At 50.5% G+C, this 10780-nt stretch overlaps 1 long non-coding RNA gene across 1 annotated transcript; it reads right to left on the reverse strand.

Annotated features, from left to right (window-relative positions):
* Positions 1 to 4457: 4457 nt before the first annotated feature.
* LOC120962449 (uncharacterized) lies at positions 4458 to 5623 on the reverse strand. Its single transcript, XR_005753206.2, has 2 exons — positions 5357 to 5623; positions 4458 to 5222 (listed from the first exon to the last, which is right to left on the reverse strand). It is a non-coding gene; the product is annotated as an uncharacterized lncRNA (long non-coding RNA).
* Positions 5624 to 10780: the final 5157 nt, after the last annotated feature.

Consider the following 10780-nt stretch of genomic DNA (forward strand, 5'->3'; position numbering starts at 1 on the left):
GGCAAGGGCGTTATTCCCTGGTATGAGGGCTTTTCGGACTGGAACGATGACTACAGGAGCCGTGCAAGAAGGAAGATGGAGGAGGAGAAGAAGAGGAAGCTGGAGGAGGAGCAGAGGAAGCAGGAAGCAGAACGCCTGAAAGGCCTAGAATCAGCGCACGCGGACTTGGCACTCAAATTCCAGTGGCAGTAGCAGCAGATCGACTCAATTAGCCAGGAAAGGGGGTCTCAGCAGCGGCAGCAGCTAGCGGATGATCCAGCATTGGATAGCACCATCCCATCCATGCCGAGAAGCAACGCTGGTTCCGCCCCGGGCGACGCACTGCTGGATAGATACCCCGAGAACACTAACTGTGAGCTAGACTTCAAAATGAAGAACATATCCATGAAGGTGGCTGATGCCGTTGCTTTTACAAATCCCCCCGAAGCAACCTTCCATTGCAACCCGATCCCAGCGGGCTATGCTCGTGTCTTTGTTGATGAGGTGGTGGACCAATATTCGGGGCTAGAGCTTGACATTCCTGGAGGTGACGAGGAGCACACACTGGGAGAGGCCAACATCGTATCATCCTATGGAGAAAGGATTGCATCATCTTTCGAAGGCCACCGACACTGCATCAGCCGACTCCTCCTAGAAGTCCGCCACCAAGTCAGCAGACTCCCGCTCCTCCAAGTCCACCAACGCGTCAGGCCACTCCTCCTCCTCCAAGTCCGGCAAAGCGTCAGGCCACTCCTCCTGCTTCATGTCCGGCACAACGTCAGCAGACTCCTCCTCGAAGTCCACCACCGCGTCAGCAGACTCCCACTCCTCCAAGTCCACCAATGCGTCAGGCCACTCCTCCTCCTCCAAGTACGGCACAGCGTCAGGCCAGTCCTCCTGCTCCAACTAAGCCACGTCAGTCGTCTCCGCCGCCTCAGCAATTGCAGAAGAGAGTCGCCGCAGCTATGGTGCGTAGTGGTACGAGTCGAGGTAGTACAGGAGGTACAGGCGGAGGCAAGCGATATAAATATGGTCCAAGCCTCGCTCCTCTTCCTCAGAGGCCTTACGACATGACCGAGGAGCAAAACGCAACCATAGTGCAGGCCCAAGTGGACGCCCACTTTGGACCGAAACTGGCACCGCCGCCAAGGGAGAAAGTGCCCGAGGAAAAGATTGACCACTTCATTCGTATGGCTAGACCACCAGCTCCCAAGCCTGTTGACTCAGACTATGAGCGCCAAATCAGGAAGGCACATCGAGCACGACTACAGAAGGAAGCGAGCTCGAGGCAACAAGCAGCTGGCAAAAAATGCGGGAAAACTGTTTCCCAGCTGGGAGAACAGGCGGCGTAATCGATTCCCCCACTTGTGCCAACAACACATGAGAGTACCAGCGCCCTATATTATTGTGGGCAAACCGTTCCCCAGCTGGGCAATCTGGTAAAAACCGAGGAGCATGTAAGCCAGGCTAAAATGCTCGGTATCAGGGTTGGACAACTCCTCGAGATCGAGCCCATGTCTTCGCTTAGAGGAGGAAATAAAACGGAAATATGTCCGCGGCCAACCTTTGGTCGAGCCCGAGGAGGTCAAGAACCTCCCAACGAGAATGTATGAATTGCATAATTGGTACATGAACATTACCAATAGTTCCAATCGAGAGTCCCTCATGGTGAAAGTCAAGGAAGAGCATTACTTCCATAAGCTAGCTCTGTCCGTTGAGTATTCAGAACTATTTCAGTTATTCAATCAAGATGCACTCGACAAATCTCTCGGTAGTTGCTATTGTCTGTAAGTGATTTCTTTCTGTAATTTAAGTCTCAAGCTAGCTTTAGTGCTCATTGATCGATCATTACCTGTAATTATCCTCACAATATTCTTTTCTGTGGTATTATGCAGGATGAAGATGTATGAAATGAAAAAAGCTGGACGCTATGGCATTGGCATTGGGTTCATTGACCCAAATACCGTTAATGCATACACATGGAAATTGGAATGGTATAAACAAGATGTAGAGAATAAAATGCTAGAGTTCTTGAAGCGCCTCAATACCAATGAAGATATACTACTTCCTTACAACTTCCTGTGAGTCACACTATCTTGTACTACAAAATTCTGTTTTTGTTACTAGCTAGCTAGATGTTAATAATTAAGTCTATAGGGTTTAGGGTAGTTGATTAGTGTTATGCACATGCCTGCTTAATTAAGACATGCAAACGTGTGCACATGTAGTTACCATGGATCTTGTTAGACATTACAGTTGAAGAAGGAAAAGTTGAAGTACTGGACTCACTACTTAAAAAAGAAAGTGACTACACCATCTTGAAGGGGATAGTCGGCAGGTAATTTCAATCATTATTAACTATATCTCGGCCTATTTAGTTTGTCATTTCCTGATATCAACTATTTAATAACCCCTTTATTAATTTTCTTTGCCGGCAGGCAGGGCTTGGGAAAAGTTCATCAAGGTGACTCCAGGCAAATGGCGAGAAAAGCTATTTTGGTATCGACCCAAGGTATGTAATTAAGTAGTACTAGCTAGCTAACATCTCTTTAATTCTTGTTTCAATACCATTAATATTATCATGCTTGATTAATTATTATCTGATTAAATTCCATTCTCGTAAAGGCATTGAAGCAGGCGCCGGGGACTGATCTGTGTGCATACTATGTTTGCGAGAACATTCGCATGATGGCGTCCGAAAGGAGCAAATCTCAAAGACAGGAATGGGTACGTTTGCCAGAATACTATTCACAATTTTTACACCATTATCGATATCTAGTCACACAACTAATACACATGCATATTGATCTCCTTCTTAACAGTTCAAAGAGGTGCTGGAGTAGCTCCTACCAACGAAGCGCATACTAGCACTTCAAGAGGAAATAGCGGGATTTTTGCTCGACCAGGTCATAGATCCCAAAGGAGAATGCTATTACCCGCTACCGCCCCCATGAACCACTCCCAATTGTCATCGTGCTCCGAAGGCACCAAGGCAACATATAGGAGAAATTGTATATATATATATACATGTGTATGTGTGAATAATGGTGGTTGTCGATGATATATATATATATACATATATATATATATATATACGTCTATTATGATAATATTATCAGAATAGTTATTCTGATAATATTATCAGAATAGTTATTCTGATAACACTTCCGCACTGCTGCTCAACGCGAGGGCACTGCACTTTTTTTAGCAAGAGCACTGCATTACAGAGACTAGTGAACTTCGTGTCGGAAAAAACTGTGCGTAGTGTTTTTTCGGTACTGTTTTCGCTCTAATTTTTTAACCGTTTATCGGAATGAGGCGTGTAATATACTGTTGGAAAGCTACAGATTAGGCGCAACTTCGCCTTGTTGAACACTTTTCGAGATTCCCCGCAGTTTAAGAGCAGTTTCAAAAATGGTGCGGCCCACATTGAGTGGCAGTGAGCGTTTTTTCGCTTTTTTTTCTAAACCGCTTGTCGGAATGAGGCAAATGATACATCGTTGGTTAGATATCGTCGAGGCACGTCTTTTTCATAACTATTATTTTCTCTAATTCATTATGGTTTAAGAGCAGTTTCAAATTTACTAAATCGCGGAATTCTGTTTTTCAAATTTTCGGTACTGTTTTCGCTCCAGTTTTTAACCGTTTGTCCAAACAAGGCGTGTAATATACCGTTGAAAAGCTATGGACGAGGCGCAACTTTCATATGTTAAAATGTTTTTGAGATTCCTTATGGTTTTAAGTTAATTTTGAAAATCATGCGGCGGACGACGAGTGGCAGCGGCTGTTTTTCGCGAAATTTTTACAAACCGCTGATCGGAATGATTCGAACGATACACCGTTGGAAGGATATCGACGAGGCGCAACTTTTTCATGTAGAACACTCTCTCTAATTCTTTACGGTTTAAGAGAAATTTTGAATTTACCAAAATGCGGATACTCTGTTTTTCGCGACACCCAAATCGACATGGGTACTACATCCGACTGAAAACCGCACTGCATCGGACGAAAAACTGCACTGCATCAGACGGGTAAGAGAACTGCATGTTTTTTTATTGAAACGTAATTTTTTCAAGGACAAGAAAGTAGAGGGCACTTCACATCGGGTGTAAATAAACCACAACACTATCAAGAAGTGAACCACATTACTTATTTCCGCTTCCGTAACATTTTTTTGCACTTACGGGATGAACAATATCATACGGCCGACCACACTGCTTCAGAATGAGAGCCGCACTGCATTGGACGGGCAAGCGAGCTGCATAATTTATTTTGTCGGACGTAATTTCTGTCATACCAGTTTTTGTTGTTTTTTTTTTACTTTTTTGTATGAACGAGAGTGGACCGCAGAGACTAGGGCAAGTGAACTACATCATATATCAAAGTGAACCGCATTACCATATTGTTGTTTCGCTAAAAATTTTCACACTTTCATGTTCGGCACAAGTGAACAACATCACTCTTGAAAGTGAACCACATCCGAAAACCGAACGCACTGCATGTGTTGATTTTAGTCGAGTGAGTTTTGAATTTTTTTCTTACAACGTCTTTGTAAATCTGGAAAATCAACAATAAATAACTGCAACATTACGCCCAGCCGCACCGCACCGATGACTCACCCGTACTGCAGTGCGCCCGCGATGACGAGCTGCACCTGCACGAGCACTGAACCGCAAACACGCGCGCCTTCGAGCTGCACGTCCACAGTCGCAGAACTGCACGTCCACACCAAGTAAAATGCAGAAAAATGCATGCCGCACACATCTGTACTGCAGCGTCGCACGACCGGAATCCAACTAGATGTGCATTGTCCTCCCACGTGCTCGCCTACTGCACCGACGACCCAACCGAGCTACAACGAGAGACACCCCGCACAGCTGCAAGTCAACTGCACTGCTGGGACAAACATGAATGAGTCCAGCGAACCGCCTTGTGTTAAGCTGATTTGTTCGGCTACCGATGCCGCACTACTTTGCCCGCACGCGCCCTATTTTGCTGCACCGCACGACTACGGGTATCGAACTACATGAAGCACTCTCACCCTACAGAGAGATCCATGGACAAAACTACGTAGGGATGAGGCACCGGTGAGCATCACGACCACTGAAGCCGCAACGGATGCGCAAGAGAACTGCAGAACGCGAGCCTTCGTCGGTGAGACCCTGTGAGCAGCATGACGCGCCAGTGCTCTGAATCGCGAGCACATCAAATGGAAACTGCACGCCAGCGACGCCCGATCCCATCTGCACAAAACCAATTTCTTTGTAAAAAAACAAAATAAAAAGGAACTGCAGCGCACGCCTAATGGACTGCAAGCGTGAGGTGGAGAAAGGGGGCAGGGGGTGGGAGGGGAGTAGGAGTGAGATTTTTGTCTTACCGGCGATGGGATCTGGCCGGAGATGCGAGGTGCAGCACCTCCTCGTCCTTCCAGTGCGCCGATGCCGCTCGCCGTCCTCCGTGCCTCCCACGTGCCCCCACCCGTGTGTGGTGGAGCACCCTCATCCTCCTCTCTGGCCTGCCATGGGGATGGTGGCCCGCGGCAGAGAACCCAGTGGGCAGACGAGGTAGGGGGCAGGAGCCCCTGGGGGCAAAGGTGCGGCGGCCGGGGCGCCTGCATCTGGCGGCAGCTGGAGGTCCGCTGGATTCCTCGTTGAACCGATCGTTTCAACGAGGAATTCTATTTATATATTACATGATCGGTTCAACGAAAAAATAAATGGAAAACATAAAATTAAAGAAAAAATAAAAAATAAATTCAAAACCCCCCAAATATTGTAGTACCTGTTGGTGTTACCAACCGGTACTAAAGGTCTCCCCACCCCCGGCGCTGGCTCGTGCCACGTGGGGGCACTTTAGTGGCGGTTCATGCCGAACCGATACTAAAGGGGGGGACCTTTAGTCCCCACTCTTTAGTGCCGGTTGCAGAGCCGGCACTAAAGGCCCTTACGAACCGGTGATACATCCCGGTTCTGCACTAGTGGATGATGGTGGTGATGAAGCGATCCTATCCTTAAGGATCAAGAGATTCTCAACTGACGGATGACACTCCGGAGATGGATGATGTGCTCTTGATGCAGAATATTTTCGTGAGTAAGATACTTATTCTGTATGTGAACTATTTCAATGACGCGAAAAGCTTCAATCTCAGCAGGAGTAAGATGAGTAAGATAGGGCTTGAGGATATCCTCTTCCTCCTCCTCGGCCAGCAGCTCCTGTGCTACCACCGGGATGGATCTAAGGTAGCTTTCTTGCCCTTATCTCCTTGATAGCGTCCGTAGGGTCCTCCCACTTCGTCTCGATCTTCATCATCCAAGCATCTTCTTCCATGTTGTTGGCGGAGCAAGAAGACATAATGCCTGGCTTGATAAATCTGACCGAAAACAGCAAGTAAAGGGAACAGAGGATTTCTTCGCGACACGGTGACTAACATGTTCGGGAAGTATATATAGATTTTTTTTATCTTGGAGGACATGCATACGGAAGAAAAACGGAGTACGGAAGGTGCCCCAGGTGGGCGCGACCACCTATGGGACCGGGTGGCCCCTTGCTGGTTCGGCAGGCGCCGCGTTGCACAAAGAGAAGAGCAGCGCACGGCAGCATTGCAGAAAGCACACGAGCAATTTACCCAGGTTCGGGCCGCCGCGAGGCGTAATACCCTACTCCTGCTTTGGTGGATTGATGATGGAATGAATGTGGTGGTGCGTCGTACACTTTCCCGGCAAGGGCTGCCTCAGGGCAGCAGTGACTACGCGCGTGTAGTGGCTTGGGCTTGTCAACTTTCCAACCCTCTAACCCCCTCCTACGAGTGCCATGGGCCTCCTTTTATAGATTAAGGGGTCACCATAGTGGCAAAGTGGTAATTATCCACTGATATGATAGCAAACAGTGCTATCATACCTAACTCTATGGGCTGACAGGGTGCATTAAATGCATCGCTTAATGTCACATCAATGGCTGTCCGGCAAGGCCTGCCGGGCTATCTCACCAGCTCCGCATCTGTTCTCTTGACACGTCGCAGGACGAGTGTCATCTGTGGGTTTCTTCTGTAGGAGATGGCCGCCATGTGGCGAATGGCTGCCACTTAACCATCTTGCGGCTTGGCACCACACTGATTGGCAACGTGGGTCGTGCTTGAGCGGTTGGCGGGGTGATTCAGCCCCCGTGAGCCCCAGCAGGCTCTGCCAGGGAGTCTTGGTTGCTTGCTTCGGGTGGTGGCCTCGCCCCTTGCCGGGCTCGCCTGCCCAGGAAGGGAGGCCCTTCTCTTGCCGATATCCTGTTCCTTTCGCTTGATCTCGATCTCTCGGTGCTGCATGTTGGTTCTTCAAGCCACTTGGTTCTTCAATCTCTTGTTTGTCCTTGGTGCTTCAATCTTGATCTTGTGCCTGTGCATATTTGGGCAACAGACCCAGGGTTTGTTGCACTGACAAAAGCCCCCGGGCCTGCCCCGAACATGCTGCTGAGCGTCGTCGAGGTAGGGCCTAACAAGTGCACATCCAGAATTGTTGAAGGGGTTGGCCCCTTGGGGTTTTTCGTTGCTGCTTCATTAGTCTTGATTCCGGGGCGGTTTCCAGTTTCCCCGCGCGTGGTGCGTAGTGTCGTGGAAGAACTTGGAACGTGGCCCGCGGATTCTCCTCGCCCCACGACCACAGGGAAAAAACTGCCATCCTACTAGCCCCCCCCGTCCCGCATGCACCTCGCCACATGCTCCACATTCATTGGGCATGGTCGGTGGTGGATGCGGAGGGCATGAGGAAGAGCGTTTTAGCTGAAACCCGAGCGTCGATGGTTGGGCCAAAGGGGCGGCCTTGGCCCCTAGAGCCATAGTGGGTGCAGAGAGGTCGCATTGGAGGAGAGGTGCGGCCGTCTCCCATAGGAGGGGTCAGCCCCTTGCCCCATTTCCCTATAAAGGGGCTGAGGCAGTGTTTTTCAGCACACACTCCTTCTGTTCTTCTGTGATCCTTCTTACCTAGCCATGGTGCGAGGGCGAGGGCGTGGTGGAGCTCTGGTAGCGGCGACGAAGGCTTCTTCTTGACAGCACGCCCCTCCTGCCCCGGACCCTGAGGTAGCGAGCCCGTCCGCGAGGAGGGAAGGAAGGGGGCGTGGTCGTGGTCGCCCTGGTGCTCGAGAAGGAGGACGGGGTGGTGCCCGGACGGCGCCTCCACCAGCGGTTCTACTCCCGATGGAAGGCCACGTCGGGGACCATCCTCGAGAGTTCATCATCATGCTGTACAAGCCATTCCGCAGTTGCCTTCGTCTCCCGACCTTCTTCACGCGGGAAATGGAGCTCGAGCAACCGCGCCCCTGAGGCTAGATATGAGGGGCTGCGGGGATGGGAGCACGAGGGTTGATGTCGACTTCCCCGCCCCTCATGTAATGTACCTCCGTCGCAGCTAGAAGACCTTCGCTCGTGCCCACAACTTTTCGGAGGGAAACATTCTCCGATTCAAATTAATGTAGAGCGACCTGCTCTCCGTCAAGATCTTCGGGCGCTCGGGAGGCCGTCTAGGGTGCTGCATGGAGAGCTCGACCGATGACAAAAGCTCCTCCTCGAGCGAAAGCGACGAGGAGGACAGTGACGACGACAGCGGGCGGAGGAGCGACGACTCTGACTCCGGCTGATCGTCGTCCACACCATCTTCATCAGGCGGCAGCACCATCATCTGCATCTCCTCCTGGCGGCGCGATTTGCCGGGGTGTTGGATGCAGAGGTGGAGATGGTGCTACCGGGCTCCTCCAGCAGTCTTCCAGCTGGAGCCAGGAAGGCTTCCTCTCGGGCTGCAGCTCTTGCTAGCTCTGCCGAATCCTGCTGGCCCTGGTGACGGTAGTTGACGGGATAGCCTTCCGCCGTGCTCTCCGTCGAGGCGTTCCCTCGTGCTTCTGCTCCCCCGGGCTACCTCTCCTGGAGCCCGATGAGAGCGGACCGGGCCTTCGCCTTGGTGCCCCTTTTGCCCACCTTCCCTTCGACGCCTGCGCCTAGGAGAAGAGGGACAAGAAAGGGCATTACGGAGCACTTATCTTTTTTCAATCTTAAATCTGTAGGCAACCACCAAATTTTAATTCAAATAATGTAATCTCTCGAGTCCATCTTTGTGTTCTGTAATGCTTGTACTTGTATCAGCATATAAATGAAAAAGATGAACCTTGCTGGGAACTCGTGCACGTATGTGTCCGTGCACAGGTGGAGTGCCTCTTTAATAAAAATAAACGAGTTACCTCGGCAGGATATCCTGCCGGCACCCTCTTTTTATCTGTCGGAGATTTTTGTCTATCGGGGAACAGACAGAGGGGCCAGCCCCCCGCCAACTCTCTTTTACCAACTGCTACTGCGCCCATCTTGGCCGAAGCAACGTTCAAGTCATGGATGGGAGCACCTAAGTTTCAAAGAGAGAGGCGAGGTTTCCCGATGCAAAGTTATAGCTTTACAGAACACTAATGGACAGGAGGTAAACTTATCTATTTGGCTTGTCGGGGATTGCTGTGCCGTGGAATCTTCTCGTTCCTTGTCAGAGTCACGTTCACAGCAAAAACCTGCAACTCCATGTAGATGAGAATGAATGCAGGATGCAATCCTATCTATATGCATATGCAAATGTCATGAAATGTTTATGCAGTGATCTGGGTGTGGTTGTGCATGCATGCAATCTTAGTTGGCCCCCCTACAACGCTTCTTTATTTTCTGTTGCACGGGGTCATTGCCCCGGCTTGTACATGGGGTTACATGCAACTTCGGCAAGGCCATGTACAATGGGTGGATGCCGGGCCGGGCCCGACAGCCTCTGCGCCTTACGGGTAGAACTTTCGGAGATGCTCAATATTTCATGAGTTTTGCAACCGAGTGCAATCTCCGGTCTCCAGATGGACTACGCCAGGTCTGGTGACTCGTACTACCCGGTAAGGGCCTTCCCACTTTGGTGATAACTTGTGTGTACCCTTGGCGGACTGAACGCGCCTAAGGACAAGGTCACCTTTCTCAAAACACCGGGCATGAACCCTGCAGCTATGATAGCAACGCAGGGCTTGCTGGTAGCGTGCAGCACGCGTAGCAGCCCAGAGATGGTTCTCCTCGAGTAACACAGCATCGTCACACCGGTGCTGATCCTATGCTACTTTATCGTAGGCAAGCACTCGAGGGGACCCGGAAATGAGTTCCGTGAGGATAACTGCTTCTACCCCATAGACCAAGGAGAAGGGAATCTGCCCGGTAGCTCGGTTAGGTGTCGTTCTGAGAGACCAGATGTCGGATTTCAGGTTCCGGCAAACCCTTGAGGTTTGAACTCTAGGGTGCGCACGAAGATCTCTCCTCCCCCTAGCTCTCGCCCTCACCACGATCTTAAAGATCAGCACGTCGAACCCGAAGAACAAAGGACACAGGTTTTATACTGGTTCGGGCCACCGTTGTGGTGTGTTGGGGGAAATCGACACCTATGGGGTCACTAGGATCCCTTCTATGGTTGGCGGGCGCGAGGTTGTGCAAAGAGCGGGTCTGGCGGGAAGCATAAAGATCGTTTACCCAGGTTTGGGCCGTGAGGATGCGTAAAACCCTTCCTGCTTTGGTGTATGTATTGGAGTGTTCTTGAGTTCTTGAACTAGCTATCGTGCGTGTCTGGTCCCCAAAGTCCGAATCCTTCTCTTGGACGCCTCGGGCCTCCTTTTATAGACAAAAAGGGGTTGCCACAGTGGCACACAGGAGGTGGAAAGGTGCACAGTGTGCAAGCTTATCGCTTGTCATTACGGGACAAGATGCATTAAATGCGCTGCCTTAGGTGTCCCGTTACTTTACGGGGGATGGCAACGAGGCCCG

Source organism: Aegilops tauschii, chromosome 4 (assembly GCF_002575655.3).
Source record: "Aegilops tauschii subsp. strangulata cultivar AL8/78 chromosome 4, Aet v6.0, whole genome shotgun sequence".
NCBI classification, from domain to species: Eukaryota; Viridiplantae; Streptophyta; class Magnoliopsida; order Poales; family Poaceae; genus Aegilops; species Aegilops tauschii.